Source organism: Chiloscyllium plagiosum, unplaced genomic scaffold, assembly GCF_037043375.1.
Source record: "Chiloscyllium plagiosum isolate Xiang-an unplaced genomic scaffold, Cpla_swu_hap1 HiC_scaffold_10, whole genome shotgun sequence".
NCBI classification, from domain to species: Eukaryota; Metazoa; Chordata; class Chondrichthyes; order Orectolobiformes; family Hemiscylliidae; genus Chiloscyllium; species Chiloscyllium plagiosum.
In genome coordinates this window covers 111,535,964-111,559,591 of record NW_028270148.1, presented here as the reverse complement: position 1 = coordinate 111,559,591, position 23,628 = coordinate 111,535,964, and positions in this window count along the sequence as shown.

Here is a 23,628-nt window from a genome sequence, read left to right as displayed (position 1 = left end):
AGTTTAGAAGGCATTTGGATAAGTACACAATCAAGAAATTGTTTGGAGGGATATGAGCCAGGAGCAGGCTGTTGGACTAGTTTAATTTGTGATTATGATCAGCCTGGGCTGGTTGGACCCAAAGGTTTGTTTCCATGCTGTATGACTCTATAACTCTGTAGCACCAATCACAGCCTTAAGTAATCAAGCACAACTGAATAGATCAGTGGATGGTCTAGCAGAATCAAATACAGATCAATACTCATTACTTACCACAACTGATATGCCCACCAAGTTGGTCAGGAGGGGGTTCTGATATTTGATCCAGTGACAGTGAAGGAGTAGTGATTTATTTCCAAGTGCGGATGGTGTATGACTTGGATGGAGACCTGGAGGTGGTGGTGTTCCAGGCATCTGCTTCCCTTTCCCTTCGAGGTGGTAGAGGTCACAGGTCTGGAAGACTTGTTGGAGGAGCCTGGATAAGTTGCTGCAATGCGTCTTGTATATTGGACACACAGCTATGGTGTGGACCAATTTCTGCTTTCGCAGAGGGGGAAAAAAACAAAAAGCAAAAATTAATAACGTGTAATTTTAAAGTGAATAAGATGAGTCGAACCACTATGTGTCATTTCGAGGTTTTACTGGTCTGCCCTTCTGTATTGTCCTGGATAGTGTCAAGCTTCCTGAAGTCCAAGGCTATAATCTCGAATCTCCTCTGATCGGATCCAGACTAGGACCTTCTCAGAACTGTTTTCCTCACCTGCTTTCTGTTTTGAAGTTGTAGATGTGTCTTTCTCACTCCCTCATGCGAGAGGAGATTAATTGCACCCAAGGTATGAGAAGTGGATTGACTCCTTTCCCTGCCCCACCCCTCCATGTGCTTACTTCAGGGACTGAATTTAACAGAGATGGCATTTCCACTAATATATTAGCAGGATATCAGAAACGGTTCTGGCAGCTTCCTTAAGGTAACAAATAGAGAAATAACCTTTATTTTTGCAAAGAAAAATTCAAAATTGACAAAAAAAATTAAAATGTGAAAATGTTTATCAAATTATTCTTCTTGAAAAGCTCTTGCTGCATTTGGACACGGACTGCTTCAGTATCTGAGGAGTCGCGAATGGTGCTGAACATTGTGCAATCGTCGGCGAATATTCCCACTTCGGACCTTATGCTGGAAGGTAGGTCATTGATGAAGCAGCTGAAGATGTTTGAGCCAAGGACACTACCCTGAGACCCTCCCGCAGAGATGTCCTGGAGCTGGGATGTTTGAGCTCCAACAACCACAGCCATTGTCCTTTGTGTCAGGTACGACTCCAGCCAGCAATGAGTTTCCCCCCAGTTCCTACTGATACTCATTTGCTAAGGTTTATTTATGCTACAATCAGTCAAATGTTGCCTTGATGTTAAGGGCTGTCACTCTCTCCTTCCCCTCTGCAATTCAGCCCGTTTGTCCATGTTTGACCCAAGGCTGTAATGAGGTCAGGAGCTGAGTAGCCCTGGGGGAACCCAAACTGGGCATCACTGAGCAGGTTATTGCTGAGCAGGTGCTGCTGGATAGCACTGTGGACGACACCTTCCATCACTTTACTGATGATCGAGAGTAGACTGATGGGGGCAGTAATTGTCTGTGTTGGATTTGTCCTGCTTTTTTATGTAGAGGACATATTTGCCACATTGTCGGGGAGATACCAGTGTTGTAACTGTACTGGTGCAACTTGGTTGGGGGAGCAGCAAGATCTGGAGCACACGTCTTCAGTATTATTCCCAGAATGTCATCTGGACCTGTGGCTTTTATATGTGCAGTGTATTCAGCCATTTGTTGATATCACGTGGAGTGAGTTGAATTAGCTGACAATTTGCATCTGTGATGTAGGGAGTTGAGATGGATCTACACTTAGTATTCCTGGCTCCAGGTTACTGCAACTGCTTTGCTCTGAAAATTTGCCCTGATGTGCTGGACTCGTCCATCACTGAGGATGGGGATATTTGTGGAGCTTCCTCCTCCAGTGAGTAATTTGATAGCCCACCAGCATTCACGACTGGATGTGGCAGGACTGCAGAACTTAGATCTGAGCCATTGGTTGCTTGCAAATGTTATTCTATAGCGACAAATAGCTTTATATTTTCTGCCATCCTAGGGAACTGTATTAATGTTATGACCTTTCTTTTGCACTAAGAGATCTATATCTGGAAAAGCTTGATGGGTGTTGAAGCTGTAACCAGCTCCATTATCAACTCAGCCTCTGATTCACAGCCCGTGTCCTCACTCACTGATGAACCGATCAATTGATTTCTGTGACTGGTGCCTGTCAGACATCAGCTCGAGACAGTAAATTCTAAAATTCACTTTCACAAGAAGCTGATCCCCCAGCATTTCCCATAGCTTAGCAGTATCTCTCTGATCCTCTTCTGACAGATTTAGAATGTTATTTCTAATGGCTACTTTTATTTTAACTGCTTGTTTATTCAGTTTGGTGGTGGGAGTATCTAATATTTATAGCTCCAATTCCAAAGAGACCTTAAATTCAGGTGGGACATCTGTAACCTTCCAAATCCTGCTAGAAACAATCTACTTGATGTTCTCTGACTTTGGCAATAGTATTGTAATGTAGGGGATTTATTGTCAGAGGGATATCACGTACTCCCGCACTTCTGTTTTTTAAAGAAATTCTTCCTGGTGCTGTTTTTGGTTGTCTTGTGTGAGAACGGCATCTTTGTACAAAGAAATAAAGAGCTGTGTGCTGGGTCACTCGGGAACAAAAATCTGTCGACCTTGCCTAATGTCTGCGATTCCAATTACTGGCTTTAATTTGACCGTTTACAGTTCCCACGAGATGTGATCTGTTAGAATGATCATTGAATGACCTATCTGATCCTATCAAGCCCAGAACCGTAAAGCGGACTGAATGGGCAACGTCTTAAATTCTCTTTTATAAATTTATTTGTTTCTTGTTATATTATGGTGAAATCACTGTTATTCTGGAAAGTTTATTTTTCCAGTTTATTACTAAGATTTTGTACTTCAGAATTTCAGTAATGCTAGACCATTTGGTTTCCAATTCTTTTTCCTCAGAATCTATACCTTGATACTTTCGTACCTAAGATGGTGCAGTCAGTGGTGACTTGTAGACTTTTCACTGTATTCACGTGAGTACATGTGACAATAAAGCTAATTCAATTCAATGATGCCTCATGATCACATTGGATCTCCCTCCTGATTAGAGGGTGTGTGATCACATTTCTTTGGGCCCCCCATTTCCTACTCCCCTGAAATGCTGGCCACTCCAAAAATGTCCGTATTACAGTGGAGGAGGTGCTGGATGTCTTAAAATGCCTAACTGTGGATAAATCCTGGGAGCTGATCAGGTGTAGCCTAGAACTCTGTGGGAAGATGGGAAGTGATTGCTGGGCTCCTTGCTGAAGTATTTGGATCATCGATCGTCACAGGTTTAGATTAGATTACTTACAGTGTGGAAACAGGCCGGTCGGCCCAACAAGTCCACACCGACCCACCGAAGCGCAACTCGCCCAGACCCATTCCTCTACACCTAACACTACGGGCAATTTAGCGTGGCCAATTCACCCAACCTGCACATTTTTGGACTGTGGGAGGAAACCAGAGCACCCGGAGGAAGCCCACACAGACACGGGGAGAATGTGCAAACTCCACACAGGTGGGAATTGAACCCAGATCTCTGGCGCTGTGAGGCAGCAGTGCTAACCACTGTGCCACCGTGCCGCCCACCAGGTGAGGTGTTGGAAGACTGGAGTTTGGTTAATGTGGTGCCAGTATTTAAGAAAGCTGGTAAGGAAAGCTAGGGAACTGTAGACTGGTGAGCCTGACATCGCTGGTGAGCCTGACATCGCTGGTGGGCAAGTTGTTGGAGGGAATCCTGAGGGACAGGATTTACATGTATTTGGAAGGGCAAGGACTGATTTGGGATAGTTTTGTGTGTGGGAAATCAAGTCCTGTTAACTTCTGGGCAACACGGTGGCCCAGTGGTTAGCACTGCTGCCTCACAATGCCAACCGGACCTGGGTTCGATTCTAGTCTTGGGTGACTCTCTGTAGGTGTTTGCACGTTCTCCCCATCTGTGTGGGTTTCCTCCCATAGTCCTAAGGTGTGCAGGTTAGGGTGAATTGGCCATGCTAAATTATCCACAGGGATGTGTAGATTAGGTGCATCAGTCAGGGGTAAATGTAGAGTAACAGGGTAGGGGAATGGGTCTGAGTGGGGTTACAGTTCAGAGGGTCGGTGTGGACTTGTTGGGCCGAATGGCCTGTTTCCACACTGTAAGGATTCTATAACTTGATTGAGTTGTTTGAAGGAGTAACAAAGAGGATTGATGAGGGCAGAGAGGTGGATATGATCTATATGGACTTCGGTAAGGTTTGCATTGTAGACTGGTTAGCAAGGTTAGATCACACAGAATACAGGGAGAACTAGCCATTTGGAACCAAAGGTAGAAGACAGAGGGTGGTGGTGAAGGGTAACTTTTCAGACTGGAGCCCTGTGACCAGTGGAGTGCCACAAGGATTGGCGTTGGGTCCACTAATTTTCAGCTAATATAAATGATTTGGATATGAACATAGGAGGTATAGTTGGTAAGTTTGAAGATGACACCAAAATTGGATGTTTGGTGGACAGCGAGGAAGGTTACCTCAGAGTACAACAGGATTTTGATCAGATCGGCCAATGAGCTGAGGAGTGGTAGATGGAGTTTAATTTAAATAAATGTGAGGTACTGCATTTTGGAAAGGCAAGTCAGGGCAGGACTTATACAGTTAATGGTAAGGTCCTGGGGAGTGTTGCTGAACAAAGAGACCTTGGAGTGCAGGTTCATTGTTCCTTGAAAATGGAATCTCAGATAGATCAGATAGTGAAGATGGCGTTTGAGAGCATTGAGTACAGGAGTTGGGAGGTCATGTTGCAGCTGTACAGGACATTGGTTAGGCCACTTTTGAAATATTGTGTGCAATTCTGATCTCCTTCCTATCAGAAGGATGTTGTGAAACTTGAAAGAGTTTAGTAAAGATTTACAAGGATGTTGCCAGGGTTGGAGGGTTTGATTTACAGGGAGAGGCTGAACAGGCTGGAGCTGTCGGAGGCTAAGGGGTGACCTTATAGAGGTTTATAAAATCACGAGGGACATGGATAAGATAAATAGATAAGAATTTTTCCTTGGGTTGGGGGGTTCCAGAACTAGAGGGCATAGGTTTAGGGTGAGAGGGGAAAGATTTAAAAGGGACTTAAGGGGCATCTTTCTCACGCAGAGGGTAGTGTGTGTACGGAATGAGCTGCCAGAGGAAGTGGTGGAGGCTGCTACAATTACAAGATTTAAAAGGCATCTGGATGGGTATATGAATAGGAAGGGTTTAGAGGGATATGGGCCAAATGCTGGCAAATGGAACTAGATAATTCAGGATATCTGGTTGGCATAGACGAGTTGGACCTAAGGGTCTGTTTCCATGCTGTACATCTCTGTAACTATTGTTTTTTTAAAAATCTTATTAATTTAGAAAGGAAATCTGCTATTCTTATCTGGTCTGGGCTGCAGGTGACTTCAGACCCAAAACAATATAAAATCGTAGAATGCCTACAGTGTGGAAAGAGGCCATTCAGCCCATTGAGTCTGCACTGACCTTCTGCAGAGTTTCCCACACTCTCCCAGTAACCCTGTATTTTACCATAGCTAACCCACCCAGCCTGCATGTCCCAGGACATTTAACACAATGTAGGAGCAAATGACTGCAGAGGCTGGAATCTGAGCTGAAAACAACAAATACTGGAGATCACAGCGAGTCAGGCAGCATCCACGGAGAGAAAAGATGAAGACTCATCTGGAATTGAAATGTTAGCTTGCTATCTGTCTCCAGGAATGCTGCCTGACCCACTGTGATCTTCAGTGTGTTGGTTTCAATTTTGGACATGTAAGCACGGCTCACCCACCTAGCCTGCACCTCCTTGGACATGGGTCATGTATAAACCTCCCTCCCTGTAAAACGCCCCACTACATCACTCACTCGAAGAATACATAGACAACAGATGCTAACCCTGCCAGCGATGCCCACCTCCCATCAAATTTGTTTTTCCTACAAATTGTATGTGTTATTTCACTCTGTAACCCAGTGTAAACAATTTAATCGCATAACCCCAATCTCCACCTCTGCTCAGTTCTGTTAAATCAATTTACATCTTGAATCAGGTCTGGGATATTCTTGCTTTGTATAGTTATAAAGTCATAGAGTCATACAGCATAGAAACAGACCCTTCGGTCCAAATAGTCCATGCCGATTATAATCCCAAACGAAACTAATCTCACCTGCCTGCGCTTTCCTGTTCATGTCCTTATCCAAATGTCTTTTAACTATTGTAACTGTACCCACAACCACCACTTTCTCTGGAAGTTCATTCCACACGCGAACCACCCTCTGTGTAAAAATGTTGCCCCTCGTGTCCTTTTAAATCTTTCTCTTCTCACCATAAAAACTTGCCCCCTAATCTTGAACTCCCCTCCCTAGAGAAAAGGCATTCATCTTATCTACAGCGGTCATGATTTTGTAAACTTCTATATTTTATCTACTCATTCTGTAAGCGTCCTGCATTTTTCATGCTCTGTGATCTTAGACGATGCTTCAGTCGGTGCCACAATGGATGTTTTGAGTTAGAACGTTGTGGGTTCAAGCCCCACTCCAGGGAGTTGAGCTTAGGAACTATGCTGACCATCTGGTCGCAGCACTGAGGGTCTGCTGCACTGTTGGAGGTGATATCTTGCAGGTGTGGTGTGAAACGCAGGACCCCTCTGCTCCAGCAGGTGAATAGGTCAGAATTTGCGATGCTATTTCAAAGAAGGATGGGGAAGCTAATCCTTGTGTCCTAAAAATCCACCAAAACCTTCAATTTAAATTGTCTGAACATTCTCACATTATTGCTTGTGGGACATGCTCTGTGCAAATTAATTCTGTACGGTATGATTCCATGATTCTGCATTCTACGGTTGCTTCTCTTCTACAATTCAAAAGCATTGCAGTGTCAAAAGTGCCTTGGGACATTCTGGAAGTGTGGAAGGTGCTATCAAATGGTCAGTTTATTCTTCCTGTCCCCTTTGCTGTTGATGCGAAATGGCTAAACCTGTGCCACCGTGGGCGGCACGGTGGCACAGTGGTTAGCACTGCTGCCTCACAGCGCCAGAGACCCGGGTTCAATTCCCGCCTCAGGCGACTGACTGTGTGGAGTTTGCACGTTCTCCCCGTGTCTGCGTGGGTTTCCTCCGGGTGCTCTGGTTTCCTCCCACAGTCCAAAGATGTGCAGGTCAGGTGAATTGGCCATGCTAAATTGCCCGTAGGGTTAGGTAAGGGGTAAATGTAGGGGTATGGGTGGGTTGCGTTTCGGCGGGGCGGTGTGGACTTGTTGGGCCGAAGGGCCTGTTTCCACACTGTAAGTAATCTAATCTAATCTAATCTAAAAACCTCAACAGTAATCTCCACATAGACTGCTCATTCCTTGATCCAAAGATAATAAAATAAATGGCTTGTTGAGTGAAGAAGAATTTATAATGATGTCACCATGTAAGTATATTGTTCTGTGTTGTCAGCACACTGAGTGATATTGAACTTGGATTTGCGATGTCCTTACATCAATGTACTCATTTTGTTCATCCAGTATTTAACGTGAATGTTCTTGATATTTCCATAATCTTTTGCTATTTCTCTGTACTTCATTCTGTTTAATTTGCATTAATGAAGTGAAATGTGTCCTTTCCTTTATTCATTTGCAGCTGTGTGTATCTTCGGCATAACCTGAGTTGATGACCCACCTTGATTACCCTTGAGCATGGAAAATAAACTTCTCAATGGATCAGCAGCAAAGTCTACTATCAGACATTCATGATGTCGTTTAGTAATACAGAACTTGTGTATTGCTGGAAAGAGACACATTTTGTTGAAAGTTTTCATTTTTCAGGTCAATTCACAAGATTGATTAATTGATTGATTATTGTTGTGGTTCTGTTCGCCGAGCTGGGAATTTGTGTTGCAGAGGTTTCGTCCCTGTCTAGATGACATCCTCACTGCTTGGGAGCCTCCTGTGAAGCGCTTCTGTGATGTTTCTTCCGGCATTTGTAGTGGTTTGAATCTGCTGCTTTCGGTTGTCAGTTCCAGCTGTCCATTGCAGTGGCCGGTATATTGGGTCCAGATCGATGTGCTTATTGATTGAATCAGTAGATGAGTGCCATGCCTCTAGGAATTCCCTGGCTGTTCTCTGTTTGGCTTGTCCTATAATAGTAGTGTTGTCCCAGTCGAACTCATGTTGCTTGTCATCTGAGTGTGTGGTTACTAAGGATAGCTGGTCATGTCGTTTTGTGGCTAGTTGGTGTTCATGGATGCGGATCATTAGCTGTCTTCCTGTTTGTCCTATGTAGTGTTTTGTGCAGTCCTTGCATGGGATTTTGTACACTACATTGGTTTTGCTCATGCTGGGTATTGGGTCCTTCGTCCTGATGAGTTGTTGTCTGAGTGGCTGTTGGTTTGTGTGCTGTTATGAGTCCTAGTGGTCGCAGTAGTCTGGCTGTCAGTTCAGAAATGTTTTTGATGTATGGTAGTGTGGCTAGTCCTTTGGGTTGTGGCATGTCCTCATTCCGTTGTCTTTCCCTTAGGCATCTGTTCAAAAGGGCCACAACACACTGCAGTACACCAGAACTGCAAAAAGAGGAAGAAGAACACCTATACAACATATTCGCCAAAAACGGATACCCCCACAATTTCATCAACAGATGCCTTAAGGGAAAGACAACGGAATGAGGATATGCCACAACCCAAAGGACTAGCCACACTACCATACATCAAAAACATTTCTGAACTGACAGCCAGACTACTGCGACCACTAGGACTCATAACAGCACACAAATCAACAGCCACTCTCAGACAACAACTCATCAGGACGAAGGACCCGATACCCAGCATGAGCAAAACCAATGTAGTGTACAAAATCCCATGCAAGGACTGCACAAAACACTACATAAGACAAACAGGAAGACAGCTAACGATCCACATCCATGAACACCAACCAGCCACGAAACGACATGACCAGCTATCCTTAGTAGCCACACACTCAGATGACAAGCAACATGAGTTCGACTGGGACAACACTACTATTATAGGACAAGCCAAACAGAGAACAGCCAGGGAATTCCTAGAGGAATGGCACTCATCCACTGATTCAATCAACAAGCACATCGATCTGGACCCAATATACCGGCCACTGCAGCAGACAGCTGGACCTGACAACCGGAAGCGGCAGATACAAATCACTATAAATGCCGGAGGAAAGATCACAGAAGCGCTTCACAGGAGGCTCCCAAGCACTGAGGATGTCACCTAGACAGGGGACGAAACATCTGCAACACAAATTCCCAGCTCGGCGAACAGAACCATAACAACAAGCACCCGAACTACAAATCTTCTCTCAAACTTTGATTGATTATTGATTTATCATTGTCCCATGTACCGAGGTACAGTGGAAAGTGTTGTTTTGTGTGCTATACAGGTAGATTGTACCATACAAAGTATATCTGGGTCGCAGAACAGAGTGCAGAGTGTAATATCGGCATAAGCTTTTCATCAGGATTCCTGATGATGAGCTTATGCTCAAAACGTCAACTCTCCTGCTCCTCGGATGCTGCCTGACTTGCTGTGCTTTTCCAGCACCACATTCTTTGACTCTGACCTCCAGCGTTTGCAGTCCTCACTTTCTCGCAGAGTGTAGTACTACAGCCACTGAAGGAGAGAGAGATCAGAATTAACATTTGAGAAATTATCAATTCAAGGGGAAAACTAACACTTCTACAGCATGCGAGGAGATTGGTAAGTGAGCTCTGATTGTTACGGGCATCGTCATGGAGAATGAAGCTATTGCTGATGATTGACAGTTAACTGCTGGGTTGACAGTTAACTGCTGGACTTTGTTTGATTTGATTTGTTTTAAACATGGTGCCCAACAGTTAAAGATATTCTGAGCCAATTCCATTGTTTCTTGATATTTGAAAGGAATGGCCAAGTGCAAAAGTTTGGCTTTTGAGCGACAATGAGCTCACAGCCTGTGACATTGCTTTCTGATTTCGTTCCATCATTCTGCAACAGCTGAAGACCGGACAGACAATGACATGAAATCTGGTACGAGGCATGCAGGCAAACTGTTCCAGCAGATGCCAGTGATGCATTACCAAGGAGATGGTGTGCATTGAGGAACAGCCAAAACATCTCAGGCTATCTTGGCACCAGATTTAAAAAGGCTTGCAGCTTGTACGCTCAGGAGAAAGGGGATTGGATGCTCTGGCCACAGAGAAGATAGGGCTGGAGTTTACCCAATCTGTCAGTGGGCATGCCAACCTCTGCCAACTTCAGTTCACTCCAAGTTTTATTAATCAGAAACCCCTGCCACAGTTAAGGCTGGCCAATCTGTTTGATAAAGCAATTCATTTATTCTCACTTACTATACCCCGTGGCATCCTCAAGATCATCGCTGGAGGCAATCATGGGAACTTGTGATGGTTTACTTTGTTGCATTTTACACAGATGTTAGTAAGGAATAACATTTCTTTTAAAGATGTTCTTGATAGGCATTATATCAATATGCCACTTAATGGGGACTGTATTGTGTGAATGAGAACTAGGGGACATTGCCTCAAAATTAGGGGGAGCAGGTTTAGGGCTGAGCTGAGGAGGAACTTCTTCACCCAGAGGGTTGTGAATCTGTGGAATTCCCCGCCCAGGGAAGCAGTTGAGGTTACCCCATTGAATGTTTTTGGAAGATGGATTTTTGGAAAGTAAAGGAATTAAGGGTTATGGTGAGCGGGCGGGTAAATGGAACCGAAGTCCACAAAAAGATCAGCCATGATCTTGTTGAATGGTGGAGCAGGCTCGAAGGGCCAGACGGCCGACTCCTGCTCCAAGCTCTTATGCTCTGAGATGTGGCAGTTCGGTCGGGTTAGGATGTAGAGAAAACAACAAAGGCTCGAGGCCAGAGAACATGCATGGAGCGACAGCAAGCTAACATTTCCACTCTATGATGTGGAGGAGCCGGTATTGGACTGGGGTGGACAAAGTTAAAAATCACACAACACTCGGCTATAGTCCAACAGGTTTATTTGGAAGGACCACTATTGGAAGTAACAGTTACCTGATGAAGGAGCAGCACTCCAAAAGCTAGTGCTTCCAAACAAACCTGTTGGACTATAACCTGGTGTTGTGTGATTTGTAACTGTTTCCAGTCTAGATGACTCTTTATCAGGATGTAAATCTGGTGTGCCTTTACTGGGCACTTTTACATATTGAGGGGCTGAACAGCCTCCCCCTGTTCCTAAACAATCCGCTGAAGACAAGTGTACGGTGATTATTTGATAAAATAAATACGTAAGGAGTTGTCATCGTTCATGGTTTCATCCCATGTGAAGTGCATCCACTGTATGGCTGATAGTCTGAAATCTGTCCATTTCATCAGGTTGAATCGTGCCTCAGGAAACTCAAGTCCTTTCGCCATCTTCAGTGACTGGTTGGATTATTGCTTGTGCTGTCAGGGGCAAGGCTAAGCTGGTGAAACGTGGCAACAACATGGGCAGGTGGTGCAGTGATAATGTCACAGTGCTAGTAATGTAGAACCCTCAGGGGCATGGCAGAATGGAAAACTTGAGTTCTACAAATCTGTAATTAGAACCATACTAACTTAGGGCAGCACTGTGGTTCAGTGGTTAGCACTGTTGCTTCATAGCACCAGGGATCCTGTATTCCTGATGAAGGGCTTTTGCCCGAAATGTCGATTTTACTGCTCCTCGGATGCTGCCTGAACTGCTGTGCTTTTCCAGCACCATTCTGATCTAGACATCTGGGTTCAATTCCAGCCTTGGGCGACTGTCTGTGTGGAGTTTGCACATTCTCTGCGTGGGTTTCCTCTGGGTGCTCTGGTTTCCTCCCACAATCCAAAGATGTGCAGGTTAGACACATGCTAAATTGTGAATTGGCCGTGCTAAGTTGACCTAGTGTTCACGGATGTGTAGGATAGGTGCATTAGTCAGGGGTAAATGTAGAGTAATAAGGTAGGCGAATGGGTCTGGGTGGGTTACTCTTCGGAGGGTTGGTGTGGACTTGTGGTGCTGAAGGGCCTGTTTCCACGCTGTAGGGATCCTATTTTTTCTTTATCTGTTTGATTTTAGAAAGAGAAAACTCTTCTCCAAAAAAAAAACAGAAATCAACAGGATCAGAAACACTTACTGTAGCACCAGTCAGCACAGAGTCAGTGCCCTAAACCGAGGAGACTAAATCTCCTGGGTTTTTTTTCCTTTTTTTCTCTCTTTTTTTTCCTTGTATATCTTCTACCCCAACACTACTGCCTAAGTGTTGTAGTGCTTATATTTTCAGTAGCAATCCTAGAAATGTTGACTATTGTTAAAAGCTATTTGTTATGGCTCAAGCTTAGGCTAACAAATGAGAGAATGCTTTGAGGTAAAATGCTTATACTCAAAGACACAGCTATATTCTAAAGTGGCTTTCTTTTGTAACTTAAAGTATGTATTTAAGTTTTGTAAAGTTATTTTAATCTGTTTCATATATCAACAGTTCCTATGGTTTCACATGGCTGTTGCAGTTAAAGGGCACAAATAGATTTTGGAGAATAATTAAGTTTATCAGTTGGGACCTCAGGGATGATATTAAATTACTAGCAGGTGACATCATCTGCTCAAGCAGATGAATAAATTACTCTTTCAAGATAAAGTTACCATAGCCCCACTCTTCCATCAGACAGAGATGGTTTGTGAGGAGCTTAATGCAAGTTCTAAGTGAGACCAACTAGATGGTCATTGCTGTTGAATGAACCAATTAAGAATTGGCCACACATGAGTTTGCCAGTTCAGAATCGGTCATGTGCTGCCCAGTGCTGGGAAAACCAACTAGAGTTCAGAATGCTTCTGATCACGCACAGGTTATAGGAGCCAGTGAGGGTTAATGAATGGCCATTCTTCATGGTCTGATACAGAAAGGTCACATCAAGACAACAGAGCAGAACAAGAGACATTTGCCCAGTGATAATGTCAGCTGGTGTCCTGAAGTGGATTGACTGAAAACTGGGCTTCTCTTGATTATCATTTATTTTGAACTCAATACGATTAACATCATAAATTCTGCAAACTTTCTGAAAGTACACTTGTCTCTGGAATGTGTCTTGTAACTAACCGGTGCTAGTAGACATTTCAGTGTATAATTGCATTTGAATTACAAGGCCATAACATATAGGAGCTGAAGTAGACCATTCAGCCCATCTATACAGTGAGAACATGATGATTCTCAATCCCACTTTCATGCTTTTTATCCCCATAACCCTTAATTCCCTTGCTGACTAAAATTAAAGTAGACCCCAAAATATTACCCAGTGGTTCAGAAAGGTAAGCAACCACCTTCCATCTCAAGGAGCATGTAGGGATGGACAATAAATCGACAAAAACACACCCATCGTGTTACCGAAGAACTACCTGCATATAGAATGAGCTGCCAGAGGAAGTATTGGACACGGATCCAATCAAATGATAATGTCGGCCAAATCCATTATCATTCCACATGGGAATCTCACTGTTCCATCCCAGGTCAATGCTAAAGGAACAGCGAGATTACCTGCCAATTGCAGGGTGCTGATTGGAGGTAGCTGAGTGTATTGTTGTGCTAGTGTGCTTTCAGAAGGTGTCGGAGATGTCTCATGGTGTAGCAGAGGGAAAATACAGCCAGTGGACGTGTTCCTGTTTTGTAAGTGTCATGCTGAGCCCAGGGTATGTGCTGGGCTGTAAAAGCCTCAGTACTGCTGTCTTAAGATGGCAAATGCCTTACACTTGCTGAAATGAGCCCAGCTTCTGTATGAGCGCAGGCTGTGAATCCACAGTCATTGTACATCCTGGTGACATAATCTAGATCATCACAATGGTCATACAGATCAGAAAAAGACCATTGGTCCCACCTTGTCCACGCTGACCAGATATCCTCAATTAATCTTGTCTTTTTGTTTTATTTATTCACAAGAAAAGGGTGTCACTGGTTAGATCAGCATTTATTGCCCATCCTATTCATCCAGAGGGCAGTTAAGAGTTAACTATGTTGCTGTGGATCTGGAGTCACATGTAGGCCAGACCAGGGTAAGGATGGCAGTTTCCTTCCCTAAAGGACGTTAGTGACCCAGAGGGGTTTTTCCAACAATGGTCTCATGGTCATCTTTAGACTCTTAATTCCAGCTTTTTTTAATTGAATTCAAATTCTACCATTTGCCGTGGCGGGACTCGAACCCGGGTTCCCCAGAACATTACCTGGGTCTCTGGATTAACAGGCGAGCAATAATATCACTAGGCAATCGCTTCCTCATTTGGTGCATATCCCTCTAAACCCTTTCTATTCATATACCCATCGAGATGCCCTTTAAATATTGTAATTGTATTCGCTTACACCACTTCCTCTGGCAGCTTATTCCAAATGCAGGGAGTTCTTCGGTAACACAATGGCTGTGTTCTTGTGCAACTCCGCATTATAGAAACATTGTGATTAAAGTGTTGGCAATGTAATCGCGTTACAGCCAACACGTTTGAAAAGTTCGCACTTTAGAAACAGTGACCCCAAATTGTCAATCACGTTACAGTGAATTTGTGTTAACAAATTACGTGTATTTGCCATCCTCTTGTGTGAGAAAGTTGCCCTTTGTGTCATTTTTAAATCTTACCCAGCCTGTTCAGCCTCTCCCTGTAGCTCAAACCCTCCAACCCTGGCAACATCCTTGTAAATCTTTTCTGAACCCTTTCAAGTAGGGAGACCAGAATTGCAAGCAGTGTTTCAAAAGCAGCTTAAGCAATTACCTATACAGCCACAACATGGCATTCCCAATGCCAATACTCAGTGCACTGACCAATAAAGGAAAGCATACTAAATGCTTTCTTCACTATCCTGTCTACCTGTGACTCCACTTTCAAGGATCAATGAACCTGTGTTTGAGGTCTCTTTGTTTGGCATTTACATGCTCAAAACCAGCGAGCTCTGCAGTCAGAACTTGGATTCGACTTGCGACTGGCTGCTCATTCAGTCAGTAGAAAATTCACGACCAAAAATTCAAAATTCCATTCCCCGACCATATCCTCCGGGAAAGTCCAAAGGGAGACTTGTATATTTTTCATTAATTGTCAAAGGTGAAGAGAGAAAAGAATATCTCACATCCTTCACCTCCTTTAATGTGCTATTTTCTCTCGGAATGGTGCTGCCTGGCTACCCTACTTAATCAAAGTCACACGAGCAGCCCGAACATAATTAAACTTTTAATGCATCTCGCTGGAAGAAGTGGTATTGCTGGGGAGATTGGTGTTAGTGTAACATTGTTAAATTGATTGCTTGCTAAAATGTGTAGGCTTGGGGGACTGGGGGTGCTGGTGGGAGAGGGGTGGCTGCTTAAAAAATGAATTACAGAAACACTTTAAACAGTCGAAACTACACTCTGGGAACAGAAGGCGAAGGGGATGCAGTTCATCAGTCTTTGAAAGTGACAGGGCATGTCAGAAAGGGCATGTTTGGAAACGGTGCATGCGTGTGTTATGTAAAAAGCGACATAGGAGGGAAGTTATGATACAGAGAAACATAGAAAGTAGGAGCAGATACAGGCCGTTCAGCCCTTTGAGCCTGCTCCTGTATTCAATATGATCATGTTAGATCACTCCCCACTTTCTCCCCCCATACTGTTTGATCCCTTTAGCCCTAAGAACTATATCTAAATCCTCTTGAAAACATGCAATGTTTTGGCCTCAACCAGTTGTTAAATGATTAACCTTAACCAACTCTGGCTAGGCCGCAGCTGGAATATTGCTTACAATTCTGGCCCCTCTTTAGAAAGGAAGTCAAGGTCTGATAACTCTTCAGAAGATATTGAATTCCAGACATTAACTCTGTTTACCTCTCCACTGATGCTGCCAGACTTGCTGAGTTTCTCTAATTTGGCACGGTGGCTCAGTGGTGAGCACTGCTGCCTCACAGTGCCAGAGACTTGGTTCAATTCCCGCCTCAGGTGACTGTCTGTGTGGAGTTTGCACATTCTCTCCGTGTCTACGTGGGTTTCCTCGGGGTGCTCTGGTTTCCTCCCACAGTCCAAAGATGTGCAGGTTAGGGTGGATTGGCCATGGGAAATGTGGGGCTATAGGGATGGATCTGGCTAAGATGCTCTTCAGCAGGGATTGTGTGAACTCAATGGGCCCAATGGCCTCTTTCCACACTGTTGGAATTTGAATGTTCTCAGCCTTCCAGCACTTGTGGTATTTTGCCTTTATAATAACATCTCCTAAATCAATGTGCTAGGTGGGCAGTAAGGAGGGAGGGAGGGAGAAGGCATGGGGAGTGTGAGGAGGCAGGAAGGACTGTGGGGGGTGAAGGGAAAAGTCATGGGGAGAGTGTGTGAGGGAGGAAGGGAGGAAGGAGTGAAGAAGGGATTGCCCAATGAAGCTGTAAGCAATGAGTTCTCTTCACAAGGTCTGACCGAGTGAGAGCACACAACATTTCAGACCCTCTGCGTTGGAGAGAAACGTTTTAAAAAACACATCTGCGTGTTGTTAAAGTATTTCGTGTCTCTCAGTATCACAGATTATTCTATTCTTCGATGCAGCAAACTTCCTACATAACATGGAGGGGCAGATGTAGGCCACTCAGCCCATCAGCACTGCTCCATCTTTCACTGATCTGATAACCCTGAACCCCACTTTCCTGCCTCGCCCCATAATCCTTGATTCCGATTAAAAGTCTGTCTGTCTCAGCCTTGAGTATACTGAATGACCCAGCCTCGGCAGCCCTCTGCGGTGGATAATTCCACGGAATCACTCCCCTCCTCATATTCCTTCTCATCGCTGTCTTAAATGTGGGACCCCTAATTCTGAGATCGTACCTATGGTCTTAGACTCCTCCACAAGGTGATACAACCTTTCCGCATCTATACTATCAAGCTCCCTAAGAATTTTATGTGTTTCAATAAGGTCACCTCTCATTCTTCAAAAGTCCATTGAGCACAAGTCCACCCTGCTCAACCTCTCCGCCCCTCCATCCCTGGGACTAGCCAAGTGTAGTGTTATTGGCAGCGACATGTGATTGCAGGTGTGATGCATACATTACTGTAGTTGCATTGACAGCAAATGCAGCCTGTGTAAAACAAGTGGATAATGTACAATACTCTCTAATTACTAAAGCTGCTCATTAACACATCTGGCAGGAGTTAACCCTGGGAGTACTGGTGGCCCTGGGAAATCTTCCAGTGTGTTAATTGCCAAACAATTCCGCCTGTCTCTAACTATACTCCATGAACTACTTAAGCCATAACTACCCCCTTTGTTAATGATTTCTGCGACAATGAAAAGATTTCTTTTTCTGAAGGTTTTTATTTTGCTGTTGGCTTGTTTTAAAAATAAAAAAAGCCAGTCCCCGCATCCCAGAGCTGTCAACACGACTCCATGGGAAGTGGGGAGGACTTTGGTACAAATGTCATTGATGTTTTGTTCCAAATGCGTGTTCAAGGAAGTGTTTCAGCACTCGATTCAGATGCCGTGGGATTTGTTTGAACCCTTCTTCACTCCTTCCTGTTCATGGGGAGAATCGGGTGGATTTTAATCCAGTCTGCTGAGAGGGAATCCCAAAGGGATCTGGCTGAATCTACGCTGAGCCCGATGGGATCAACGTTAAATTACCAGGATTGGGTGCAATGTTGGATTAGGCCTTGCCCAATCCTTGTTCCACCAAATCCAACAGGACAAACACAGAAAGGATGCCCCTGATGATCATGGAGTCCCGAACCTAGGGCCACAATTTAAGGAAAAAGGGGAAGGGCACTTAGAACAGAGATGGAGTAGGAATGTCTTCCCCCAGAGAGCATGGAGAGCCTGCGGAATTCTCTGCCACAGAAAACAGTCAAGGCCAAAACACTGAATATTTTTAAGAAAGAGTTAGATGTTACATAGAATCCCGACAGTATGGAAACAGGCCCTTCGGTCCAACAACTCCACACCGACCCTCTGGAGAGTAACCCACCCAGACCCATTCCTCTACCCTATTACTTTACATTTACCCTTGATTAACACAACTAACCTACACATCCCTGAGCACTAGGGGCAATTTCCCATGGCCAATCCACCCTGACCTGCACATCTCTAGACTGTGGGAGGAAACCAGAGCACCTGGAGGAAACTCACACAGACACAAGGAGAATGTGCAGCCTCCACACAGACAGTCGCCTGTAGTTGGAATCAAACTTGGGTCCCATACTGTGAGGTGGCAGTGCTAACCACTGAGCCACCATACCACCCCATGTGTGTTTACTACATTCAGGATGCACTAAAACTGCCCCCCCCCACCCAAATGAGATTAATCCCATGTCTTCAATCCCAGTAGTTTTCGGGGGAATATTTGTTAAACTAGCTGGGTCAAAGTTGGAGATTCTGAAGCTGTGCACAATGAAAGCAGGGAGTTTTGTTAACACAAAAAAAACTGCAAAGGAATGATCTAGCATGAACACAGAGTTTAGCACAGCAGGGACCTCGGCAAGGAGATACTTAAATGTAATTAATATTGCATGTTGTGCTATTTCTATTGTTCACTGCTTTGTTCTGTGTCCTGTAGATCCACAAGGCGATTGAAGTCCAAATTACAACTTAGCACAGTGTTCTTCTACTGTAAGTCACTATATAAATGCAAGTTGTATTTGCTATGGTTGCTACACACAAAGTCAAATGAGATTATTCCCAGATATGTCCCAATAATCATAGGATCCCTCCAGTGCAGAACGAGGCCATTGGAGTCTGCACTGAACATCTGAAGAGCATCCCACCCAGACCCAACCCTATCCTATCCTACCCTACCACCCTACATTGCTCATGGCCGATCCACCCTAAACTGCACATCTTTGGACAGTGGGAGGAAACCCACGCAGACACGGGGAGAATGTACAAATTCCACGCAGACAGTCACCCGGAAGTGAAATCGAACCCACATCCCCAGCGCTGTGAGACAGCAGTGCTAACCACTGAGCCACCATGCTGCCCCTAATTTTCCATCACCTTGGTCATCAAGACTCTATCTCCCTCTGCCTTAAAACTGTTTAAAGATTCTACATGCACTGGCCCTGAGAGAAACCAAAAATTTGAAATTTGTTGAACCAACTTTAAGGGAAGGAAATCTGCCAATGTTACTTGGTCTGGCCTACAGGTGACTCCAGACCCATAGTAACGTGATTGACTCTTAACTGCTTTCTGACATGGCTGCACAAGCCACACGTTTGAAGAATCAGAAAAAAAACTGCAGATGCCAGAAATCAAAGTAGACAAGCAGGAGGCTGGAAGAACACAGTGAGCCAGGCAGCATCAGGAGGTGGAGAAGTCGATGTTTCAGGTGTAACCCTTCCTTTGGACTGGGGGTGCGTGTGGGGGGAGCTGCAGGTAAAGGGGTTGGCGGAGGCAGGGTGGGGAGATTAGCGGAATGATGAGGTAGTGATAGGTGGACACAGATGGTGGGCACATTTTGGTTGGTCGACGGAAGGGATGAATCCGGTTGTGGCTGGAAGGAAGAAGAGTTGGTAAGTGGAGTGGAAGGGTTGGTAGGTGGAATGGGAAGGGAGGGGAGAGGGGCTGTAAAGGGAGCTGGTGGGATGGGTAGGAAGGTTATTTGAAACGGGAGAACTCAATGTTGAGTCCTCTGGGCTGTAGGCAGCCCAAGTGGAAAATGACGTTTAAATCCTCCAGTTTGCGGTTTGGTTCATTGTGGCAATGGAGGAAGCTGAGGATGGACAAGTCAGAGGGGGAGTGGGAGGGGGAGTTGAAATGGCCGGTGACCAGGAGGTCAGACTAGCTGTTTCGGGCCTCGTGAAGACTCTCGGCAAAACGGACACCTACTGTATGTTGGGTCTCACCGATGTGAAGAAGAGCTACCAGGAAAGTGGGGGTGGGGGTGAGTGGGAGCTTTCTGTTTATGGGCTCACTGAGGTGGAAAGATGGACGCTGAAGACCATCGGCTGGGGGTGGGGAGGTGGGTTTACTGTTCAACACGTTGGCAATCAAAAGTATGCAGTGGGTTAAAAAATGTGGCTGTGACCATCCCTGAGGGGGGAAGGGTAAATGACCTGTGAGAGAGAAGACCACAGGAAACTCCACCAGTCGCTGTTCAAACTGGGGGTTCAAAATCTTTGTTTCCCAAGTCTCATTTTCCCACTCTTGTCATATTTTCCTAATTTCCCACAGCATGCAGTGACTGGGAAAATACAGCTTGTACGCCAAACACACCATCGCACCTCTCTAACATTTTAGTGTAGGTGTTAAGTAGTCCACTATAAAGCAACCTCTTGCGTAATTTTGATGTCTGAGTAACCAATGGGTCATAAAATGTACCTCAGATATTTGAGAGTTCAATAATTCTTGTAACTGTCAGATTTTGGAGGAAAAGCAAATGGATTCAAGTCCTACACCGCCTGAAATTTGATGCCATGGCATCAGAGAATAGGGGAAATTATGCAGTTGATAAGGTCCAGTCACTGACTCACTGTTCTAATAAAGATTTCCTTCCTTTGCCTTAAGCCCTCTTCACAAAAAGTACACACTGAGTAAATTACTGCAGAAGCAGGGAGATATTTAATGCGCACTTTGCTCCTCTTAAAACAAAAAATAATTTTTGGACATTTTCAACTCAAACGTAGGGATTAACTTCACTAATTGCTTTTGAGAAACAAATAGCAAGGCATATGAAATTCTGCTGGTTCAACTATTTTGAACTCATCTAAATGTATTTGGTTAATAGGGATACACCGATTATAGTTGCGAGTGTGGTGCTGGAAAAGCACAGCAGGCCAGGCAACATCTGAGGAGCAGGAGAATTGATGTTTCGGGCAGAAGCCCTTCTTTTGCCTGAAACATCAATTCTCCTGCTCCTCGGATGTTGCCTGACCTGCTGTGCTTTTCCAGCACAACACTCTCGACTTTAATCTCCAGCATCTGCAGTCCTCACTTTCACCTATATACCAATTGCGTCCAAGGGCAATCAGAGACAGAACCACAAATGTTGGCCTTCCCAGGTATGTCAACATCCCGCAAAATAATTTTATAAAAAATGGGTGGCATGGTGGCTCAGTGGTTAGTTACTGCTGCCTCACAGTGCCAGGGTCCTGGGTTCAATTCCAGCCTTGGGCAAATGTGTGGAGTATGCACGTTCTCCCTGTGTTTGCATGGGTTTCCTCTGGATGCTCCAGTTTTCTCCCACAATCCAAAGGTGTGCAGGTTAGGGTGGATTGGCCAGGCTAATTTGTTCATACTGTCCAGAGATGTACAGGCTAGATGGGTTAGCTATGGGATATGCACAACTATAGGGATAGGGTAGGGGGATGGATTTAGGTGGGACCCATGAGGATGGCCTCAAACTCTTTGGAGGGTCAATGTGGATTCGATGGGCCGAATGTCCTGCTTCACCACTGTAGGAATTGTATGAGAAGAGCACACTTGCACTGATTCTGAATCACAATCACTTTCAGAACTGGGTCTTTGAGCTGGCTGTCTCACACTTTAGGGAAGCTCATCAATAATCAAGTGATGTGGAGGTGCCAGAGGTGGACAAAGTTAAAAATCACACAACACCAGGTTCTAGTGCAACAGGTTTAATTGGAATCACAAGCTTTCAGAGCGACGCTCCTTCATCAGGTAGCTAGTGGGACGGGATTGTAAGACACAGAATTTATAGCAAAAGATCACAGTGCCATGCAACTGAAATGATATATTGAACAAACCTAGATTGCTGTTAAGTCTTTCATCTTTTAGAACGGGTTACAGGTTTTGGTTCATTAATATGTAAATCCCAGAACTTCTTTTAAATCACATTCTTGAGATATCTTAAGTTCTTATTAAAAAAAAGTGACATCTCAGCTCAGATAATGCATTAAAGCTGTGAGGTTAGAGTCTGTCTCTATCCCAATCTTGAGTCAGACTGGTTGTATTTCTAAAGTAGGAATTTTAAAAATGTTACATGGGTAGTGCACTTTCTTTAGCAAAATAGGATGTATCTGCAAATATAATTCTGCAAATGCAAATTCACCCCACAGACTTATGTGTGTGCATGAGTGTGTGCGTGAGAGTGTGAGTGCGCATGAGAGAGTATGTGCTTGCGTGTGTGCATGCTTGGTAAAGTGTGTGTATGGGTGTGGGTGTGATGGACTATGCCTGTGAGAGGGTGCGTGCATGGGTGTGAGTTTGGGATGCGTATGTGTGTGTGTGTATGAGAGGGTCTGCATGATTGTGAGAGTATGTAAGAGTGCGCGTGTGTGTGTGTGTGTGAGAGAGAGAGAGAGTATAGTGTAGTGGGGTCACCTGTAGTGTGACATAAACCCATAGTTTTAGTTGAGGCAATCCTCATGCACTCCGAAAGCTAGTGCTTCCAATTAAACCTGTTGGATGATAACCTGGTGTTGTGTGATTTTTAACTTTGTCCATCCCAGTCCAACACCGGCTCCTCCAAATCACTTGATTATTGATGAGCTCCCCTAAAGTGTGAGACAGCCACCTCAAAGACCTGGTTCTGAAAGTGATTGTGATTTAGAATCAGTGCAAATGGGCTCGTCTCATACAATCCCTAGAGTGTGGAATCAGGCCATCCAGCCCATCGAGTCCACATAGACACTCTGCAGAGCATCCCACCCAGATCAATCCCCCTACTCTATCCCTGTAACTGTGCATCTCCCAGCAGAGGCTGAGAGCCAAGTTCGGAACCTGTGGGGATGGCCTCAACTGGGACCTTGGGTTCATGTCACACTACATGTGACCCCATGACACTATACACTCTCTCTGTCACACACACAGGCATGTACACATACACACATTCTTACATACACTGTCTCTCATACACATACTCTCTCACATACACCCGCCACACTCACCCTCACAGGCTTATGCTCCATCACACTCACATGCACTTTACCAAGCATGCACACACACAAGCACACTTTCTCTCACACTCACACGCATACACACATATGTAAGTCTATGAGCTGAATTTGCATTTGCCGAATTATATTTGCAGGCTCATCCTATTTTGCTCAAAAAATGCACAATCTGTTGACAGTCAATCCATGGAATATTTTATAAATTCCTACTTTGGAAATTTGATTAGATTAGATTCCCTACAGTATGGAAACATTAGATTCCCTACAGTATCGGCCCAACAAATCCACACCGATCCTTTGAAGAGTAACCCACCCAGACCCACACCCCGGACACTATGGGCAATTTAGCATGGCCAATTCATCTTGCCTGCATATCTTTGGATTGTGGGAGGAAACCAGAGCACCCAGCAGAAACCCATGCAGAAACGGGGAGAAAGTATAAACTCCACACAGACAGTCGCCCAAGGCTAGAATCAAACTCAGGTCCCTGGCACTGTGAGGCAGCAGTGCTAACCACTGAGCCACTGTGCCACCCAGTTCAACTCAAGATTGGGATACAGACTCTAACCTCACACCTTTAATACATTGTCTGAAGTGAGATGTCACCATTTTTTATAAAACCTTAAGTTATCTCGAGAATGTGACTTGAAAGACGTTCTGGGATTTACGTATTAATGAACTGAAACCTGCAA